At 37.9% G+C, this 23,269-nt stretch overlaps 2 long non-coding RNA genes across 2 annotated transcripts in view; both read left to right on the forward strand.

The window, feature by feature from the left end:
- The first annotated feature begins 5,353 nt into the window (after positions 1 to 5,353).
- Positions 5,354 to 11,199, forward strand: LOC129481242 (uncharacterized). The gene is made up of 3 exons (XR_008657303.2): positions 5,354 to 6,507; positions 10,216 to 10,273; positions 11,044 to 11,199. It is a non-coding gene; the product is annotated as an uncharacterized lncRNA (long non-coding RNA).
- A 6,421-nt stretch (positions 11,200 to 17,620) lies between these two features.
- LOC134736524 (uncharacterized) overlaps positions 17,621 to 23,269 on the forward strand; it is a 100,063-nt gene continuing 94,414 nt past the window's right edge. Inside the window, exons 1-2 of the long non-coding RNA XR_010120615.1 lie at positions 17,621 to 17,817; positions 18,531 to 18,616. This is a non-coding gene — a long non-coding RNA (uncharacterized lncRNA). The remainder of the gene's footprint in view (positions 17,818 to 18,530; positions 18,617 to 23,269) is intronic.

Here is a 23,269-nt window from a genome sequence, read left to right on the forward strand (position 1 = left end):
TGACTACATGTCTTATGTTAAAGTCGCTTAAATGATCATATGATTTTTATTGGTAGTATTTAATTACGAGTTCCATTTGTCTTTTCTTTAATAGCCTCATTTTAACCTCTGTCACTACAATTGTTATTGCTATCATATGACTTGTAAGATAATTCCAAATATGTGGATAGAAAGTAAAAGTTTTAATGAGTCACTAAAAGATCCATTTGATGGTTCTTTCATGTTTTTGTCTTGACTTGCAAGTCCAGAAGCTGCTCACCTTCATGATTTTGTCTGAAATCTGGATGATCTTTTGCCTGGATAATGGTCAACACTCAATTTGGCTTTGAAGAGTCAGGCCCCAAATCTCAATTGTGATATAGAGAAGAGCCCACATTTCTACTCAGATTTTTGCTACAAAAATAGAATTCGTATCTAAAATAATAATTAATTGATACCTCATATAAGTTGAATCATGCAATATCTGTCCTTCTGTGACTGGCTTATTTCACTTAGAATAACTCTCTCTAGGTCCATCTATTTCACCTGTATGATGTATCTAAGATACTTAAATGCATAGAAGCTGAAAATAGGATGACAGTTGCTAGGGGTTGTCAGGAGGGGAAGAATGGGGAATTGTTGCTTAACAGGTATAAAATTTCAATTATGCAAGATGAATAAGTTCTAGAAATCTTCTGTACAACACAGTGACCATAGGTAACAATATGGTATTAGACACTTAGTAATTTGTTAAGAGGATAAATCTCAAGTTGACTGTTCTTATCACAAAAAAAAAACATAAAAGACAATGACAAGAACAAAACATAAAAGAATACAAGGACATTTTGGGAGGTGATGGATATATTTAATAACTTGATTTCGGTGATGGTATCTCCGGTGCATGAACTGGTCCAAACTGATCAAACTTGCAGTAGGGTTTTTCTGTATATTAATTATACCTCTATAAAGCTGTTAAAAATTAATTCATGCTGATATAAACTTTAAAAATTTTTTTTAAATTTTTTAATTATTTTATTTTATTATTATACTTTAGGTTTTAGGGTACATGTGCACAATGTGCAGGTTTGTTACATATGTATCCATGTGCCATGTTGGTTTGCTGTACCCATTAACTCGTCATTTAGCATTAGGTATATCTCCTAATGCTCTCCCTCCCCCCTCCCCCCACCCCACAACAGTCCCCTGAGTGTGATGTTCCCCTTCCTGTGTCCATGAGTTCTCATTGTTCAATTCCCACCTATGAGTGAGAACATGCGGTGTTTGGTTTTTTGTCCTTGCGATAGTCTGCTGAGAATGATGGTTTCCAGTTTCATCCATGTCCCTACAAAGGACATGAACTCATCATTTTTTATGGCTGCATAGCATTCCATGGTGTATATGTGCCACATTTTCTTAATCCAGTCTATCGTTGTTGGACATTTGGGTTGGTTCCAAGTCTTTGCTATTGTGAATAGTGCCACAATAAACATACGTGTGCATGTGTCTTTATAGCAGCATGATTTATAGTCCTTTGGGTATATACCCAGTAATGGGATGGCTGGGTCAAATGGTATTTCTAGTTCTAGATCCCTGAGGAATCGCCACACTGACTTCCACAATGATTGAACTGGTTTACAGTCCCACCAACAGTGTAAAAGTGTTGCTATTTCTCCACATCCTCTCCAGCACCTGTTGTTTCCTGACTTTTTAATGATGGCCATTCTAACTGGTGTGAGATGGTATCTCACTGTGGTTTTGATATGCATTTCTCTGATGGCCAGTGATGATGAGCATTTTTTCATGTGTTTTTTGGCTGCATAAATGTCTTCTTTTGAGAAGTGTCTGTTCATGTCCTTTGCCCACTTTTTGATGGGGTTGTTTGTTTTTTTCTTGTAAATTTGTTTGAGTTAATTGTAGATTCTGGATATTAGCCCTTTGTCAGATGAGTAGGTTGCAAAAATTTTCTCCCATTCTGTAAGTTGCCTGTTCACTCTGGTGGTAGTTTCTTTTGCTGTGCAGAAGCTCTTTAGTTTAATTAGCTCCCATTTGTCAATTTTGGCTTTTGTTGCCATTGCTTTTGGTGTTTTAGACATGAAGTCCTTGCCCATCCCTATGTCCTGAATGGTATTGCCTAGGTTTTCTTCTAGGGTTTTTATGGTTTTAGGTCTAACATGTAAGTCTTTAATCCATCTTGAATTAATTTTTGTATAAGGTGTAAGGAAGGGATCCAGTTTCAGCTTTCTCCATATGGCTAGCCAGTTTTCCCAGCACCATTTATTAAATAGGGAATCCTTTCCCCATTTCTTGTTTTTGTCAGGTTTGTCAAAGATCAGATAGTTGTAGATATGCGGCATTATTTCTGAAGGCTCTGTTCTGTTCCATTGATCTATGTCTCTGTTGTGGTACCAGTACCATGCTGTTTTGGTTACTGTAGCCTTGTAGTATAGTTTGAAGTCAGGTAGCATGATGCCTCCAGCTTTGTTCTTTTGGCTTAGGATTGACTTGGCGATGTGGGCTCTTTTTTGGTTCCATATGAACTTTAAAGTAGTTTTTTCCAATTCTGTGAAGAAAGTCCTTGGTAGCTTGATGGGGATGGCATTGAATCTATAAATTACCTTGGGCAGTATGGCCATTTTCACGATATTGATTCTTCCAACCCATGAGCATGAGATGTTCTTCTATTTGTTTGTATCCTCTTTTATTTCATTGAGCAGTGGTTTGTAGTTCTCCTTGAAGAGGTCCTTCACATCCCTTGTAAGTTGGATTCCTAGGTATTTTCTCTTCGAAGCAATTGTGAATGAGAGTTCACTCATGATTTGGCTCTCTGTTTGTCTGTGATTGGTGTACAAGAATGCTTGTGATTTTTGTACATTGATTTTGTATCCTGAGACTTTGCCGAAGTTGCTAATCAGCTTAAGGAGATTTGGGGCTGAGACAATGGGGTTTTCTAGCTATACAATCATGTCATCTGCAAACAGGGACAATTTGACTTCCTCTTTTCCTAATTGAATACCCTTTATTTCTTTCTCCTGCCTGATTGCCCTGGCCAGAACTTTCAGCACTATGTTGAATAGGAGTGGTGAGAGAGAGCATTCCTGTCTTGTGACAGTTTTCAAAGGGAATGCTTCTGGTTTTTGCCCATTCAGTATGATATTGGCTGTGGGTCTGTCATAGATAGCTCTTATTATTTTGAGATACGTCCCATCAATACACAATTTATTCAGAGTTTTTAGCATGAAGGGATGTTGAATTTTGTCAAAGGCCTTTTCTGCATCTATTGAGATAATCATGTGGTTTTTGTCTTTGGTTCTGTTTATATGCTGGATTACATTTATTGATTTGCATGTGTTGAACCAGCCTTGTATCCCAGGGATGAAGCCCACTTGATCATGGTGGATAGGCTTTTTGATGTGCTGCTGGATTCGGTTTGCCAGTATTTTATTGAGGATTTTTGCATCAATGTTCATCAAGGATATTGCTCTGAAATTCTCTTTTTTGGTTATGTCTCTGCCAGGCTTTGATATCAGGATGATTTATAGCACTAAATGCCCACAAGAGAAAGCAGGAAAGATCCAAAATTGACACCCTAACATCACAATTAAAAGAACTAGAAAAGCAAGAGCAAACATATTCAAAAGCTAGCAGAAGGCAAGAAATAACTAAAATCAGAGCAGAACTGAAGGAAATAGAGACACAAAAAACCCTTCAAAAAATTAATGAATCCAGGAGCTGGTTTTTTGAAAAGATCAACAAAATTGATAGACCACTAGCAAGACTAATAAAGAAGAAAAGAGAGAAGAATCAAATAGATGCAATAAAGAATGAAAAAGGGGATATCACCACCAATCCCACAGAAATACAATCTACCATCAGAGAATACTACAAACACCTCTACGCAAATAAACTAGAAAATCTAGAAGAAATGGATAAGTTCCTCAACAAATACACCCTCCCAAGACTATACCAGGAAGAAGTTGAATCTCTGAATAGACCAATAACAGGCTCTGAAATTGTGGCAATAATCAATAGCTTACCAACCAAAAAGAGTCCAGGACCTGATGGATTCACAGCCGAATTCTACCAGAGGTACAAGGAGGAACTGGTACCATTCCTTCTGAAACTATTCCAATCGATAGAAAAAGAGGGAATCCTCCCTAACACATTTTATGAGGCCAGCATCATCCTGATAAACTTTAAAAAATTTGAGATGCAATTAAAATACAAGATTTAAAGAAATGTGAACAGTGGTTGAAAATTAGTGAGAAAACATCTAATTCTGCCAGTCATCTCTGTTTCTCATTTATGTCATGCTACTTCTATCTAGATCAGAGCAAACTCATTCTCAAACTGTCTTGATTTTAGCTTCTGTCTTTCCAGGACCCATAGCCAGGAGCTGCTTTCCACTTCTAGACACCAGTGGCTCACTCACTCTTCTAGGTGTTAGCTAGCAGGGGCAGAGCTTTCTCAGGTATTTTAGCATTTGTTGTATTGGAAGGTCTCTGCTATGTTCCTGAAAATTCATTTTATCCCCTTTTTCCTTTGCTACATAGAGGAAGAAACGGTTATGTAGATTGTTCTGTGTGAATCCTCTTATGATTTTTATCACCACGATCACCAGCTTCCCTGTAGTTTCATTTCACTTTTCTTTTACCTTATTAGTGTGTTATTGCTAATTTAAAAATAAAGATATGACTTACTCATTAAACACTGTTCTGCTGGTTTAATGTTCCCCTAGCAATGGTCCTAAAAGGTTTCCAGATCGTTTACAAACCTACATCTGATTCAATCTGATTTTAGTTACAGTCCGAGCTTATTATTACATACATTTGAAAGCATATTTAAACATAGCATTATTTGTAGTTTAAAAACAGAGATGTAAAATAACTTTGAAAATAGGAAACTGAAGCTTTGTAATCATGTAGATACACTACCTGAGTGACTTACTGATAATTTCACTTTTTACGTACATTTTACTAAAATTAGTCTGGATGTTTTTGTTTGGTTTCTAAGGTGTATAACTAAGTGTCAGTTCCTTAAGGGAGTTCAGTCCTCATGGAGTTTATAATCAAGTAAGAGAATCAGGTGAAATGATGAAATGAAAATATTCATCAAATATAAATGACGTTCTTTAAATGCACCTCTGTTAGACTGACTCGCTGAAATCAAACCTTTCCATTCCCTAGGGAACATATTCTAATTTATGGCCAGGACATGCTGAATGCTCACCCCTAGTAGATTATTTTTTACCAAGTCTACAGTGAGGCACCTGCTTGCCAAGAATTAGGTGTTGGTTCCCAAATCTATTTATGACAGTTGTATATATTTCTGTAATAATATATTACAAGCAAATATTATAGAAACTAATGACATTGTCAATAAAAGAGTGTTTTATTTCTATGAAGACTAAGTTCAAGTCTTTGGAAAGGTTATAATAAAGGTAATACAAGTAATCATTAAATTATGTGTGGGCAAGATGACTACAAAAGATTAGAGAAAATCTTAAATTTTCAAAAGGTTATATACTCTGATTATTGTAAGAATCTTTAGATTTCCATTGTATTTAAATAAAATACTAAAGCCTATGGATTACTGCAAACAAGATGTTTTAGGACTTCAACCAGCAGATTCATTCTTTAATTAAAAAAAGCCTTTGTTATATATAAGCACATTGGCAAATGTATACATTTTTAGATAAAATAAAAAAAGTATATGTTTTTGATTTTTTCTTTTAACAGACTTTTAAAATTAACTTACTATTAGCTTTGCCCATGTATGCTAAGAGGACTTTTACAATGACAAGTAAAAAGAATACATTGATGATAAGTGTTTTGGTTCAGACATTTCCAGAGCCATGGAATAGCATGAGAAAAAAAACCTCTTTGAAATAGAACGTATTCCTTTGAATTGGAGTCAAAATTAGAAGCATCCACCAATGGATGAAAGGATAAAGAAAATACGGTATATATACACAATGTAATACTATTCAGTCTTAAAAAAGAAGAAAATTCTGGCATTTGTGACAACATGGATGAACCTGAAGGACATTAGGTTAATTGAAATAAGCCAGGCATAGAAAGACAAATACTGGCTGGGCATGGTGGCTCACGCCTGTAATCCCAGCACTTTGGGAGGCTGAGGTGGGTGGATCAAGAGGTCAGGAGTTCGAGACCAGCCTGGCCAACATAGTGAAACCCTGTCTCTACTAAAAACTGGGCATGGTGTCTGGTGCCTGTAATCCCAGCTACTCAGGAGGCTGAGGCAGGAGGATCACTTGAAACTGGAAGGTGGTGGTTGCAGTGAGCTGAGCTCGTGCCACTGCACTCTAGCCTAGGCAACAAGAGCAAAACTCTGTCAAAAAAAAAAAAAAGAAAAGAAAAAAGAAGAAAAGAAGAAAGAAAAAAGGAAGAAAGAAAAAAAGAAAGAAAAAGAAAGATAAGTACTGCATGATCTCACTTATATGTGGAATCCAAAAAAGTTGAATTCATAGAAGCAGAGAGTACAATGGTGCTTACCAGAGGCTGGAGGGAGGTAAGTGGAATGGGGAGATGTTCAAAGGGTACAAAGTTTCAGTTAAACAGGAGGGATATGTTTTAGAGATCTATTGCACAGCATGGTGACTGTAATTAATAATGCATTGTGTATTTCAAAATTGTTTTAAAATGTAGATTTTAAATGTTCTTACTGCAAAAAACAGTATGTGAGGTGATAGATATGTTAATTAACTTGATTTAATTATTCTTATGTAAACCTATATCAAGACATCACATTGTACCTCATAAAATATATAAAATATTACTCATCAATTAAAAAATACGTTCAAGGAGTTACTGTGAAGGCTTTGGTTGCTAGTTTTCAAAATCTTTTCATAATAATGATCTCATGTGGAATACAGAGGGACTCCTTCAACAGTTCACAGGAAAACAGCTGTGTGTTTCACAGGAAGGTAGGTCCTTTTAAGTTTGAAATGGGGTTACGTTGGTGGTGGGTGATTTGTTCTGAATGTAAATCTGGGATTGTTCCTAGATTATTAACTCCTCAGTGACAGATGTTATGGTGTTTCTCTTGGCAAGTGGCAAAAGTGTTAAACGAGATTCATGAGAATTCCAAGTTTAAGTATTATTAGCTTGACACAATGTCACCACTGTCAGCTGGATACAATGGGTAACACCTTCTCTTCTTATATGGCAGTCTTGTTTTGGGATTGAGACAATGCAATGGAGATTAATGTGCAAGATAGAAAGTCCTATGTACAATGATGTGTTTTATCGGCTGGGACTGGGGTCCAGTAGACATTTGACAACTTTTGTCCACACACAGATTTCAGAGAGGATGTTTCTTTGTTGTGTCCTGTCAACATATATGAGACAAACTGCAGATTCCTCTTAAAGGAGCTGAACATTAATTCATTGATAGCTCACTTTTCTCTTCCAACCCAGTGAGTTACAGTATTATTATAGGGTATAATAAATTCCTCTTCAAAGGTTTTAGCCTGTGAATTGTTAATTACAATGAGTTCTGAGATCATCTCCAAAGAACCAATGTATCAGTATGTTCAGCTCCCCTGTTCTTTGTTCTTCATTTTAAAGTTTAACTTCCTCATTCTCTTTGTGTCCTTGCCCCTAGTTTCAGCAAACAATCCCCTCCTAGCCTCTATCACCTGCTCCATTCTGAGTCACCCCGGTCACCTGCTCTGACCTGAGTCATCCTGAGTCACCTGTTCTGTAACTGTCCTTTCCACCAAACTGCTCACCCTGCCACTCCAGTTTGTGCCTCTGCTCTCTTTAAAATAGCCAATCAGAATTAGCTTAGACTGTGTGGTCCAACCCTAGCCAATAGGGGAATGACACAGCAGTAGGGGCTACCTGTGTCAGGGATAACAACCCCTTCCCCTCCCTTGTTCAGGTGTGCTCTCACCATTACTCCATTCACGAGTCGCACTCTTCTATAGAAGTAAAAATTGCCTTGCTGAGAAAATCAAATTTATGTTCGACTGCTATTTATTTTGTGGCACTGAAAATTTGTTTCTAACACTATTTTCTCTATCTAGCTAAAAGAAATAATAGTCTGAATTGTCATTACTGCACAAGGGAATCTGCTGCCTCTTATAGCTATGTAAAGTTTTACTTTGCCTTCTGATATGCCAATTGATGTCTAAAAGTTCTTTTCATCTTATTTATTAATGATTTTGTCAAAACTATCTAAAAGTGTAGATTCTAAGATATGCAATTGTATCCATTATAACTAGATGGATGATAAAGTCTCATTAAGAAAGAGAATTGAAAACATGCTATCTGGTGTGATAAATACTCTTTTTTTGGAGGCAAGCATTAGCACTGAATTCTTTTAGGTCTTTTTAGTTTGTTTTCTTTTGCTTCATTTTTGTTAAATAGTGAAATTCTGCTATATATAAAGTATATATTGTAATATGCCTCTTTTCAGGAACCTCTTGCCCACTTCTTTAGCATCTAAAACTATTTCCACCAAAAAGATCAATTGAGATGAGAACATTAACTTATTTATGGGGATGTATGTCAATGTTGCTTTCTTAATAGTTGCTACTATATACTACTGCTTAGGATCATCAAAAAGTGAATTAATAATACCATAGTTAATATGGAGCTTTAGATTCCACCTAAAAACAAAACCTGTCATTTATTGAGAGTTTACAGTGTGCCAGGCTCTAGAACCTAAATAGATAATCTCATTTAACCCATATATCAACCCTAAAAGGTAGGTATTATTTACAGGTAAAGAAACAGAATTATGCAGGTGAAGTGACTCACTTAAGGTCAAATACATTAAAAAAATTATTACAATTTTAAAAATAGATTTAGGGGAACAAATGCATTTTTGCTACATGGATATATTGTGTAGTGGTGAAGTCTTGGCTTTTGGTGTACCCATCACCTGAATAGTTTACACCACATCCAATAGGTAATTTCTCATCCCTCACACCCCCACCCTCCCACCTTTTGTAGTTTCCAATGTGTATTATTCCACTTGTATGTCCATGTGTGTACACATTGTTTAGTTCCCACTTATAAGGGAGAACATGCAGTATTTGACTTTCTCTTTGTGAGTTATTCCACTTAAGGTAATGGCCTCCAATTCCATCCATGTTGCTGCAAAAGATGCGATTTCTTTTTACGGCTGAGTAGTATTCCATTGAGTGTATGTACCACATTTTCTTTATCCAGCATCCATTGATAGACACTTAGATTGAGTCCATGACTTTGCTATTATAAATACTGCTGCAATAAACGTACATGTGCAGGGGTCTCTTTTTTTTTTTTTTTAACTGAGATGGAATCTCGCTCTGTTGCCAGGCTGGAGTGCAGTGGTGTGATCTCAGCTCACTGCAACCTCCACCTCCCAGGTTCAAGTGATTCCTGCCTAAGCCTCCTGAGTAGCTAGGACTACAGGCATGTGCCACCACACCCAGTTAAATTTTGTATTTTTAGTAGAGACGGGGTTTTGCTATGCCAGAATGGTGTTGATCTCTTGACCTCGTGATCCACCCGCCTTGGCTTCCCAAAGTGCTGGGATTACAGCTGTGAGCCACAGTGCCTGGCCAGGGGTCTTTTTAATATAATGATTTAGTTTCCTTTGGGTAGACACCCATAGTGGGATTGCTGGATCACATGGTAATTCTATTTTTAGTTCTTTGAGAAATCTCCACACTGTTTTCCATAGGGGTTAACTAATTTACATTCTCACTGACAGTGTATAAGCATTCCCTTTTCTCCTCAACCTCACCAATATCTGTTGTTTTTTGACTTTTTAATAGTAGCCATTCTGAGTGGTTTAAGTTGGTGTTTCACTGTGGTTTTAATTTGTGTTTCTCTGATAAGTGATGAGTGATGTTGAGCATTTTTTCATATGTTTGTTGCTGCTTGTATGTCTTCTTTTGAAAAATTTCTGATTGTGTCCTTTGCCCACTAGAGTAGGAGGTCCCCAGGCCCCAGGCCATGGACTGGTCCACGGCCTGTTAGGAATCAGGCTGCACAGCAGGAGGTGAGCAGCCGGCAAGCAAGTGAAGCTTCATCTGTATTTACAGCTGCTCCCCATCACTCACATTACCTCCTGAGCTCTGCCTCCTATCAGATCAGTGGTGGCATTATATTTTCATAGGAGTATGAACCCTATTGTGAACTGTGCATGCAAAGGAACTAGGTTGCGTGCTGCTTATGAGAATCTAATGCCTGATGATCTGTCACTATCTCCCATCACCCACAGATGGGACCATCTAGTTGCAGGAAAACAAGCTTGGAACTCCCACTGATTCTACATTATGGTGAGTTGTATAATTGTTTCATTATATATATTACAATGTATTAATAATAAAGTGCATGCTAGATGTAATGCACTTGAATAATCCCCAAACCATCCCTTCCTGCCCCTGTCCATGGAAAAATTGTTTTCCACAAAACCAGTCCTGGTGCCAAAAAGGCTGGGGACTACTGCACTAGAGAATTAACATGGATTTGAATCCAAGATTGAATCTTAAGAATGGCCTTTTAACCTGGTGGTTTCAATCCTGGCTGTAGAGGAGAATTGCCCAAGACACTTTAGGAAAATTTCCAGGTCTGGGTAACATACCCGGAAATTATGAATTTATTTTAGATGAGGCATGCGATTCCAGCATGCAGTCAGGGTGAAACTATAGATTAATTAATGCCTTTGATTCCCTCAAATTGATGACAGATAGGAAATACTGTCCACTTTTTCCTCCTCTCTGTGTCACCATTTCAGCAATTATGAAGAGAGCTGCAGTGGATGCGTTTTTCTGATTCCCACGTGTAGTCTATGCCTTAGAAGGAGCTTGTTAGCAAATTGTACAAGTAGAGCAGTAGCAAATAAATCCATCGAACATAAGATAACAAAAATCATATTATTTGAACTTAATACTTATTAACCTAAATAGATACAGTAAGTAAAAATTTTAGCAAGCCAGAGGCTGGTATGAACTATCAATTTTCTAGGTGAGGATTAATTTAAAAAATATATAAAGTCTATTGGTTGTTGCTTTAACTTAAGCTAAATCTTGCTTAAAACATCTGCTAGAGAATTAACAGGACCATCCTCTCTGGAGTTGCTCAAGAGTTGCTCAAGTTTGGCTGAAGGAAGCAAAGCTACATTTCTTGGTAAGAGTATTAAGATGCATCATTCCTGCGGTTTTAGAGCTCAGCACATCTAATCCACAAAAGCACTTGAATAAGGTATGTTTGATTTTGCCTTTCTGTCCTCAATATTCTGTTATCTCAAGTTATTTGTTTTCCTGATATGTTAAAATGCTCACATTGTTTTAACCTCCACTAGTAGATATGTGAATTTGTAGAATATACAGTTTTATCCTGATTTTCATGTGGAGTGAATGCTTTATCTACCACATGAGAAATATGCCTGACAGAATTTTCTCGCTTCTGCTACTGCATACTTACTTATACTTACTGACTTTTGTCTGGTAGACTTACTTGTTCCTGCTTATGAATTCAGTCTGCCCAGAATTTGAACCTCATGTTGCACTGGGCAGGGAATAAAGAGCATTTGCCTTAGGGAAGAAAGTGCTGTTTTTATGCCTCGGTTCCTTTTTTCAGGTGTCCTGGGTGCTGCTACCTGGTCCCTAGTGGCAGAACCCCATGCCGTGGTTCATGTGGGTCCCAGAACCCTGAAACTAATTGGAAACCCATCATCATTCTTTCTTTCCCTTCGGTTGTTAGGGGCTTTGTATATCTGTAAGAATTCCTCACCCTACCACCCCATTCCCAACCTCGTTAACTAGATTCATGGTCCAGATGCCTTCAGGATTCCACTACCCAAATGAACTCGCATCATTCATGTTTTTCTCTGTATTATTGACCATCTTATCCAGACTCTTAATACCTGCAAGGGCTCCCCTCCCCCAAAACACCCACCTTACTAACTGGATTCATAGTACTGGAGAACCCAAGGCTGACCTATCAGGGAGACAAGTTTTCTGACAACTGTCAACTCTGGCATTTTTGTTGATAGCATTTTCAATGCTGAGGTGACATGTTTACATTGTAAAGTAGTTATAATCTCTGGCTTCTACCTACATAACATAAAGGGAATAGATTTCTAATAGCAGCAAGGTTATTATAAATTTTTTAATAGAAATTCCTGATTATTTTGTAATTACCTTTTAGCCCAGTGTAATTAATTTTTTCATTACATTTCTTTGTTCCAAATCAAGAGATCAAAAGTAAAAGTAATATTAACAGTGAAGCAACATGACACAAAAGATATATTAAAGTGTAATCAAAGCATTTTAATTAAAAATGACTTTTTAAAGCCTAATTTTAGCTTTTTCATTTCACCAGACCACATTGTGATAATTATTTTAGCGGTTAAGTCACAGGTGAAGTATAACAAAAAATACCGAGTGCTTATTTAATAATTCATTCAGAAGTGTATAAATGCCTAACATAAAGCTCAAGCTTTTCTCTGTGGTTCCCACCTCTTAAAAAGTAAATTTATCCCAAATGTCTGTAAAATCTATTCTTTCCACCTTATTCCTTGACTCAACATAGAAAAATGAGTTGCATTATTTTTTGGTAGAAAATACTGTGAAAAGCCAGGTAATATAATACAAACGGAAAGTTTTTGCTGCCCGAGTTTTTCTTAGTAATGGAATTTGGTTTCGTGTATTGCTTTTCAGCACACTTTATGTTCACAACTTTTGGGGATTTGAAGGAAATAATACATTTATATTTTCCATCATATTGTTTCTCATTTTTCCCCTTTTCTGGGAAATTTCTGTGACTTCATAAATTTTTAAATTATTATTATTTTGGAGAAGAGACAATTATTGTATGCTGACTTTTTAGTTCTTATCTTAGAGATACAATTTTTAATGCATCTGCAAAAATTAGTTTAAAAATTTTAAAAGTAGTGAATGCTTTTTGCCCTCTTGTTTTTCTGTTTTTGTTTTGGGGGCCAATTATTTTCTTTTGTTGGGTTGCTTGTCATCAAGAGGGCCTTAAAGTTCCCCTCAGCTTGACTAAACTTTAGACATGCTTCTTGCCTTTAGGCCTCCAAACTCACTTTTCTTACTGCATTTACTTTAGAAAACTGGCAGTTATAAATTCTTTCCTTGTCCCTTTGAGATGCAAATCATTAAAAAAGCTTCTTAGGCCGGGAGCGGTGTCTCACGCCTGTAATCCCAGCACTTTGGGAGGCCGAGGCAGGTGGATCACAAGGTCAGGAGTTCGAGACCAGCCTGGCTAACACGGTGAAACCCCATCTGTACTAAAAATACAAAAAAATTAGCTGGGCGTGGTGGCAGATGCCTGTAGTCCCAGCTACTCAGGAGGCTGAGGCAGGAGAATGGCATCAATCCGGGTGGCAGAGGTGGCAGTGAGCCGAGATCGTGCCACTGCATTCCAGCCTGGGTGACAGTGGGAGACTTTGTCTCAAAAAAAAAAAAAAAAAAAGCTTCTTATCACTTTTATAACTCAGGCCTGTTCCTCTCAAGAACCTGGGAGCCATCCCTTTCAAATGTAATCATCAGGAAAGACAGTGCCTCTATCTCCCAGCGTCGGTGTTTGGGGAAGAGTCTAATTCTAACGGACACCTTGCTCCAAGTTATAAAACCACCTCTTGTCATGAAGATAGAACAGAATGTTTACCTTTTCTCTGGGTAAGGCCAATTAGCAAACACATCCCTCCATCCCAGCTCTCCTGCACCCTTTGTTTTAGTAATGTCGAGTTCAGACTAAGCTGAGCTCTCTCCCCTATTGCAATATTCTTGAATAAAGTCTTCCTTAATCGTTTAACATGATCTGGTGCTATTTTCTCATTGACACTGCTTTTTAATCAGTATATTGCTTTTTAAAACCAGCTTTAATTGAGGTATCACTTGTATACCATAAATAGCATTTACCTGCCTTCAGTGTCAAATTTAATGTTTTAAAATAATTTCCCAACTTTGCGCAGGCAGCCTGTACCATGATTCAGTTTTAGAACATTTTTATCATCCCCAAACAGGTCCTTTTTCCAATTTCCAGTCAATCTATGATAGTGTATTATTTTTATGCTTTTGTTTTTCTTTACATGTCTGGGAATTCTTGGTTGTTATTTTTTACTTAAATGGGAAGAGGTAATATTCCAGGTACCTGGTGTGGATTTCATTTGCTTTGCTTCCCCTAAAGAACTCTCCCCTGACTGGGAAGTCTGATTGACAGTTCTCTGTAAGTGGGTAGGGCTTGTCACCTGGCAGGGTTTTCTTCAGGTTGAGCAGGTGGGAAGCCAGCTATAAAGTTGTAGGAGTCTAAATGCTTTCTTTTGGTCATCAGGACTTTCTACTAGCAACATCTAGTTTTTCCCAGGAAAATGTTCATTTTTAACACCAATTGTTGTTTTACCTGGGATATAGAAGGAAGGGTGTGTGTGTGTGTGTGTGTGTGTGTGTGTGTGTGAGAGAGAGAGAGAGAGAGAGAGAAGGAGAGAGAGAGAGAGAAAACATGGGTAAGAACAGGTAAGAACTGAGGACATAATTTCAATTACTTCACCTGTTTTCAGCCTAACTTCATGGTCACAACGGATCAGTTGTTGCACCAGGAAAATCAGCTACCACCTCTATGCATCTCCCTCTCACATGTATTTGATCTGAGACCTTCAGATCTTTCCCCCACTCATTTGTTTGTTTTTGTTTTATTTTATTAATGTTAATTGAGCAATAAAAATTGTATTTATTTTTCATGGACAACATATTGCTTTGAAATATGTACACATTTTAAATACATGTATACAATATAATGTATACATTGTAAAATGGCTAAATTGAGCTAATATACGTAAGTATTACCTCACATACTTTCATTTTTTTTTGTGGTGAGAACATTTAAAATCTACTTTTTTGGCAACTTTCAAAATTTTAAAAAAGTCATTCAATACTCTTTGTTTTACCACATCTTCCAGAAATGTGTAAAAATCTCTAGCCTGCTGATGCTGCCTCCTGTTTTCTTTACTGTCATAATTTACTTTTTTATATTTCTTTACTGTAACTTTAAAATTTTCTCAAGAAAGTCAGGAGGCAACTAACTGCACGTGCTACTTAAAGAGGAAAGAAATTAAAGAATTAAAGAAATTAAAGAAAGAATTAAAGAGGAAAGAAACATGAAAGGTGGCTTGCCAGTCAAGACAGGTTTATTTTAGAGAAAACAAACCAGAGAGGAGCTTCTGGCCAAGTTAGGTCAGAGGCACACTCTTTTACAGACTGAGAGTTTTTAAGGATTCAGGGTGGGAGAGTTTATCAGAGGCTTGGACTGCTTCTGTGTCCCTTTGTTGTGCTTATTTGGGAGGGAGAGTTGTGTGTCTGTTCCCATACACTTTTCTGTAGCTGCAGGCATACCCCTGAGTCCGCTTTTAGCTTCCCTATTTCAGTGCATCCTGAAAGGAAAGGAATGTGCTTATTAAGGCCCACTGTTTTGCTGGGGCCCATGGTATGAGGGTGAAGTTCGGCAGTTACTCAAGAGACTTTCCCCCACCTCCCTCTGTGCCTGAGCTGACTTATCTGTGTTTTACTGTCTGCTCTTTCTGGCTGCTTATAGTTAGAAGAGAAGTGATTTCCTTGAAATGCATGTGGCTAGAAAGGAAGCTGGAACTTAAAGTGGTGGTGTTTGTCCGAGATGACAGTGCTCCTGCTCTGTTAACTACCATCTTGAATTGCAGCTCAGTTTTCTTCTAAGAAATAATACCAAAGTTGGATTGTAGTTATTTCAATAGAGCTATCTCTGTCCAGTAATATAGTGGCTAGGCAGTTTGCTGAAAGAATGAATAAAATACAAATACATCTCCTTAAAAACATGGTGGAGATGACAAGATAATACGAAATTTTAGGGCCAAAGTCTAATTGAAGACAGAAACCCAGGGAGATAAGTATCGCAATAGAGTTGTTTTTGTCAGAAAGGGACTTGCCAAAACCTTGATACTCCAGTAGAGTATGGGATCAAAAGAACAGAATTCCCTCAAAAGACAAAGACCAGAGTTCTCCTAAGTTGAGGAGTCTGATAGGAGAACTCCAGAAAGCTGAACTCAAATGGCATTTGCCTCATTCTGTGAGGAACAAGAGGAAAATCTCCCTTTCCACCTTCCCTACCTTAAAGAGATTATAGGAATTTAGTCTTGATGCGTTAAAGAGTGGGAGTGGGATGGGAAATTCAACTGAAGAGTTGTAACTCTAAGCCAGCATGGATTTTTTTGTCCAAAGATGTATATTTTGGATTGTCCATAAAATCCCAAACCATAAATTTATTGTATTTCATTGATTCTATCATGCACTTAATCCTCCCTGCCCCCACATTTTACATCAAAATGTACCCGAGGATCAGCAATATCTTCAATTCAATGAAATATTGGACTGTAAAATTTCCTGGTGGAAGCGTAAACGAACCTTCTCTGGAGTAATATAACTTCATCTTCATCTCAGAGAATTCCCACAAATAATTTTTCAGGAAAATGAGTAGCTCCCTATAAACAATTACTGACCATACAAGAAATGAAGCATAGTAAGTGTGGTAGCCAGCAGAACAAAACAGCCGGGAGGAACATATTCTTTAAATTCATTAGGCTATTAGAATTTGACAGATTAAAAGAGGAAGAAACTTTTGATAAGTATGTTTAAATAAATGATAGACAAGTCTGAGAGTATCTTCAGATAGGAAATTATATGTATAAAGACCTAACAGTTTGAAAATGAGTCAAGTAGATAACCCATAAATGATGTGAATTTCTAAATTTACATAGAGTAGTGTTTTTCATTTTTCCCTTAATGATTACAAAGTGAGATGGTTATGTTTCTCATTCTGTATATTTGTGGCTTCCTGAATTTATGGTACAAGATCTGAGGATTTTTGCCTTTTGAAGACAACTTTTATACATTTCATGTATGTTAGTAATAGTAACGCAATCCCTCTCTGTGGAAGACTTTATTATTTCTTATTCTTCTGTGGAAAAAATACTTTATATATTTTAGGGTCATATCTTCACTATGGGCTGTTTTGCTCATTTTTCTGTATTCTTATCTACCTCTGAAGTGTGAAAAATGGCCTTGTGACTTGTTAGTTGGGATTCTGGGAAGCATTGTTTCTTCCGTAAAGGAAATATTGTTGACTAAGCATAAAATAGATTGTACTCTACCTATGTTATACATTGACCCTCAATCCACTAAGCTAGAAATGTACGCACATTGCATGGGAGGTGATATTCATAGCTGTGCTTTGAGGATGGTGCTGGTGGCACCACTGGTTATAACATAAAAATAAAGGAGGCTTCATCTCATGGGTGTCAGTTTTCTTCATTTGAAACTCCAGCCCTAGAGAACTCATGCCTTTGTTCAAAAATGTGAGTTGGTGACACACTGGCTGTTAGGTAGATTCAGTATAGAACAATTATGCACCTGTTGTACCGCTAGTGTTTTAGTAGCAGCATTTTGCATATGAACTATAGCATTTCAAAGAAATCGTTTTGATTTACTTTCATTTCTGACTCCTTTTGTACTTGAAAATAATACAAAAAATGAGAAATCTCTAAGAATTTTTTGTCATCAAGGACATTTCTACATATTATATTTTGCAGAAATAACTTTTTATACAAGTCTGTTTCTGTAGAGGCAAATATCTTTGTAATCTTCTTTGAGTTGAGGGATATGATTTGTTTTCATACCTTCCCTGTCAGTAACTGCTCCAGCATAACAGTGTGAGTCAAACTCATTCCCTGAAACTCTTTTTTTTTTTCCCTTAGGCGTTGATGGGTGAATGTGAAAATTGTACATCTCTGATGGCTGCTAAATCTCTTTGCCTTTCTAAACGACAAGGGGTAAATGGAATTTGTTTTTCCCTTAATTTGACAGCATTTCCTTGTCAAAGGGTTCCTCCTTAGATAATTCGATAATTAGGTGACAATTACAGCAGATTTTTAAAAAGTTTTCTTTGTGGGTTTCTGAAGTTTTTTAGACCTCAAAGTCATGTCATCCACCATAGCCACATAAAGACACATAAAGTGGCTGGGAGAATGAAGGATGGATGAGCTATAGCTCATTAGTACTATGCTTCATATCCAATCAACTGAGGCCACAAGACCAAAGATAGATACTGCTGCTGACATGAATATTTGTGAAGATGGAATATCCTAAGTCAGGGTTTATCAACAGTGGCACTACTGACATTTTTGACTGGATGCTTCTTCATTTTGGGAAGCTATCTTGTCCACTTCTGGATGTTTAGCATCATTCCTGGCCTCTAACCAATAGATTCCCTCAATTGTGACACTCAAAAAGCTTCTGGACATTGCCAAATATTCCCAGGGGTGGGGGCGAGGGGACAAAAATTATGCCTGGTTGAGAAGGACTGCTCTGTGTCACTGTCATCAATCCTGGTCTTATGCAAGCTTGGGAAGAGAGACACAGAGAGGCATCAAGAATAATAGTCCATGTGATTTTAGTGGGCTAGGCTGAGATCGATGACTTTGTAAAGTGTCAACTTCATCTTGTTATATCTTTGTGCTAACAAATTTCTCGTTTCCTCCTGTAGTTTTCTGTTTCCTATGAACAGAAGCAGAATTTTTTCACAACAGAAAGTGAAGCAGCGAAGTTCTGAGAGTTGCTCGTCATTTAATGGTGAGTCAAAGAGGCAGCATAGAGAGGATATGTGAAGGTTAAGAGTTAAGGATGTGGATTCTGGAGCCAGACTATCTGGTTTGGAAGCCAGCTCCCCACGTTAGCTGGTTGATCTTGGCAAAGCACTCACCTTTCCCTTGCCTCCACCAATAACATAGGGATTATGACAGAGTCAGTTTAAGGAGTTGTTGTGAAGACTAAATGAGATAATATGTATAAAATTCTTAGAAGAGCAGTTAGTGCATAGAAATGGTAGTAGATAAGTATTAAAGGAGATAAAAAGGCATTATTTTTCCAGAAGAAAAAGGATACTTAAGTTGATTAGGAATTTTGTAGTCTATAACTTCATTAACATAATCAACACATTTCAAGTTAACAAGCTCTTTGAGAGTGACTGACTGATTTAATGTTACCGTCATAGCAAAGGTGCATCACAAATGAAGTTTGATGTGCCTTAAGTGAATCCACGATTCTTAAAACACAAAAAAGTGATTACTTACAGTTTCCTGATATAAAATAGTTGGCCCATAAATGGAAGTTAGTCCTATCCTCAAACACTATTAGATAACGATTTGATTGAAAATTTGTCTTCACTTGCTGTAACCATCAAACCTGTACCGTATCTTAGTCTTAACCCAGAGATAACAAATACTTATTAGGCCCTGATGCAGGCAGGTGAGCCCCAAAGTGGAGTTTAGCTCATGAGCGTGCTTGGTTTTGCCCAGGAAAGAATTCAAGGACAAGACAGAGGTAGAAGAAAACAGCTTTACTGAAGAGGCAGTGCTACAGCTCTAGCAGTGGGTTCTATGGCTGCTCTTGCAGGGCAGGGTTACCCCTTAGGCAGAGACTAGCAGCTCAGGGCAGTTTTGCAGTCATATTTATATCCACTCTTAATTGCATGCAGATTAAGGAGTGATTTATGCAGAAATTTCTAGGGAAGTGGTAGTACCTTTAGGTCATTGGGTCACTGCCACAGAAAGGGGTGATAACCACGGGGTGTTGCCATGGCAACAGTAAATTGACATGGCACACTGTTGGACATGTCTGATTGAAAGCTGCTTTGCCCAGGCCCTGTTTTAGCTAGTCCTCAATCTGTTCCGTGTCCAAGCCCCACCTCTGGAGTCAAATCCCACCTCCTACCTCAGCCCCTTGCATGTATTAGGTTGGTACAAAGGTTATTGTGTTTTTTGCCATTAATAGCAAAAACTGCAATTACTTTTGCACCAACCTGTAGTTATAAGTATCTAGCCGGGACATCCAAACCAAAGGAGCACAGCACACATATCTGAAAGCTAGAGGGGCCATCCTGCGGGAGGATCAAGTAAAGAACACACACAAAGAAGACTTAACCAATAGTCACTCGAATCGTGAGTCCACTGAAGTTCTTTTTATTCAGGGCTAGAAACACATAGAGAAATTCAGCTATAACATGAAGCACCATTTAACTGCAGCAATATAATATTTTTGCAGTTTAGGTTTAAAAAATAGGTAGACAGCAAGTTTTTATTATTTTCTACTATTGTAAGTACAGATACTTGGGATTCATAGAATTGGCAACTAGGCCTGGACTTCTGTTGGAAGCAGGAATTCATGCTGAGTTCCATTCCTTTTCTAAAAGAAGTTATAAAAAGCCCAAGTGAAGTCAGATATTATGTGGATATTATTTTTTTTTTATAGCAACAGTAAGTAACTTCTTCCACTTTAAGATCCTGATGGTGGTATATGATTTTATAGTATGAAGGAAATACAAATGTCCACAATATTTCAGGCCTTAAGGGCATGAATGAAAAGAAGTTGGTGTGTGGTGTGTATTGAGTCAAGTTTAGGTGGAAAACAAAGGCGTCAAGACCTCTGCAAGGATCTTCCTGTGGCATGAATCCCACAGTGGGGAGCTTACCTGGGCACCTTTCTTAAAGTTATGCCACTTGTCTGTGATAGGAGTGCCTGTTGGGTTGGCTTTTGTTCAGTTAATCCTCTAAAACTATTTCAAAGGGGCTTCTGAATTTTTTGTTTTGTTTTGCTTTTTTTGAGACAGGTTCTTGCTCTGTTGCCCAGGCTGGAGCGCAGTGGCATGATCTCTGCTCACTGCAACCTCCACATCCTATGCTCCAGTGATCCTCCAACCTTGACCTCCCAAGTAACTGGAACCACAGGTGTGCGCCACCATGCCCGACCAATTTTTGTATTTTTTGTAGAGACAGGGTTTTTCCATGCTGTCCATTCTATTCCCAAACTCCTGTGCTCAAGCGATTCTCCTCCCAAAGTACTGGGTTTACTGACCTGATATTTTTAAAGACAACAGAAAAGTATAGGTTCAGGAGAATTAAACGTGTACTAACAGAAAAGTATTACACAATTACTAGTTTACTAAACAATTAGCTATATACACATTTGCTATGAGTTGTACTTTACAAAATTAGTTGAGTCTGAAAAGCACATGCATATATATTTATTTTTCTCTAAATGAAACTAAATATCCATGCTCCCCTTTCTCACTGTCTTCAAATTAGTGGAAAATTCAACATGAGTCATTTTAGTGCACATTCTGTCTCTTATGATGGTTATGTATTAATCCACACATACCTCTGAGGAGGTGTGAGTTTACTGGGAAAACAGGGGAATGCCCCTGTCATCCCCTCCTAAATGCCCTCTGTAGATTCTTGAAGGTGAACAATTTCACTGCCGCTGTGCCAGGCAGGGCATATGGGCTCTGCTGGGACTGGGGCCCTGGTGTGCAGGGTCCAGCCCCAGGATCCGATATTACTCTTCTGTGTCCTACATTTTTTTCTTAGGACATTTATCCTAACACAAGGGTGTTTTTATTTTCTCTGTATGCAATACCCTGCTGTTAATTATTACATAAGTCTTTATCCATCACACTTTATAGCTTTAACTCCCCAGGTTCCTAATTGGTTACTAAAGGTTTGTTCCTCTCTGCAGGCTCCGAAAATGCCATCCGCACTGCCAGTTACCAGCTATGGCTGTGCTCTCTAAAATCTCTCTTAGCTTTGTCTACCCTTTTCTTTACACTAGCAGTAAGAGGTTGTTATAGATAGGGTTGGATTTTTGGCAGGAAAAGAACAGCTTCCAGGCTAAGAAATACCTGAAAAAATTCACCCTGTGTGCCAAAGCCATTTCTTTTCAATGCCTCAAGTGTCAGGCCATTCAGAGCTATTGTGGCGGAAGCAGCCACATTCATTGCTTCATATGTTCTCTGGATGATATTCACATGAACAGGACAAAGCTGCATGAAGAAAATCCAGGGTTCAGTCTTCCATTTACCAAAAAGGCTTGAATGACAGATGTCCACATTTTCCTAATTTTTCTTTTTGCAATATTTTATTATTTTCTCTCAACACGTTTTTTGTTTGTTTTTACTTAAATCTTCAATCTCTTTTACATTTTTCTCAAGGGTATAGCCTAGTCTATTTCCTTCATTTAAAAGAATATGAGCTGGCTGGGTGTGGTGGCTCACCCCTGTAATCCCAGCATTTTGGGAGGCCAAGGCGGGCAGATCACCTGAAGTCAGGAATTCGAGACCAGCCTGGCCCACATGGTGAAACCCTGTCTCTACTAAAAATACAAAAATTAGCCAGGCATGGTGGCGGGTGCCTATAGTCCCAGCTACTCAGGAGGCCAAAGCTGGAGAATCTCTTGAATCCAGGAGGCGGAGGTTGCAGTGAGCTGAGGTTGTGCCACTGCACTCCAGCCTGGGTGACAGAGTGAGACCCTGTCTCAAAAAAAACCCCAAAAAGTGTGAAGTTGTATGTGTTTGATCTCCTGAGTGACCACATTGCAATGAATGTTGAAATAGGCTGCTGTTTAAATCTTAATTCACATCGCTTGCAGGGGAATGGGGGCGCTCATTGAATTAAAGTTTAAACTTACAATGAAAGACTATTCACTTAACAAGTATCACACCAGCACAGGATGAAGCAAAACTAGGCTATTTAGTTTGCAATGTGCTCATCTTCATATTAGAACACCTCTACTTAAACACAAATTATTATACTGATAAATATCAATCATTAAAGAGGCCACCTTACCTTCTACTATATTAAGCTTATTATCATATGTAGCACCTGAAATACTTGAGGTCATATTTTTATTGAAACACATATACATGGGTTTTTCTGTTTTTTTTTTTTTTATTATTATACTTTAAGTTCTAGGATACATGTGCACAATGTGCAGGTTTTATACATATGTATATGTGTGCCATGTTGGTGTGATGGACCCATTAACTCTTCATTTACATTAGGTATATCTCCTAATGCTATCCCTCCCCCCTCTCCCCACCCCACTTCAGGCCCTCACGTGTGATGTTCCCCACCCTGCATCCAAATGTTCTCATTGTTCAATTCCCACCTATGAGTGAGAACATGCAGTGTTTGGTTTTCTGTCCTTGTGATAGTTTGCTCAGAATGATGATTTCCAGCTTCATCCATGTCCCTACAAAGGACATGAACTCATCCGTTTTTATGGCTGCATAGTAGTCCATGGTGTATATGTGCCACATTTTCTTAATCCAGTCTATCACTGATGGACATTTGGGTTGGTTCCAAGTCTTTGCTATTGTGAATAGTGCCACAATAAACGTACATGTGTATGTGTCTTTATAGTAGCATGATTTATAACCCTTTGGGTATATGC

Source organism: Symphalangus syndactylus, chromosome 4 (genome assembly GCF_028878055.3).
Source record: "Symphalangus syndactylus isolate Jambi chromosome 4, NHGRI_mSymSyn1-v2.1_pri, whole genome shotgun sequence".
In the NCBI taxonomy this organism is placed as follows: Eukaryota; Metazoa; Chordata; class Mammalia; order Primates; family Hylobatidae; genus Symphalangus; species Symphalangus syndactylus.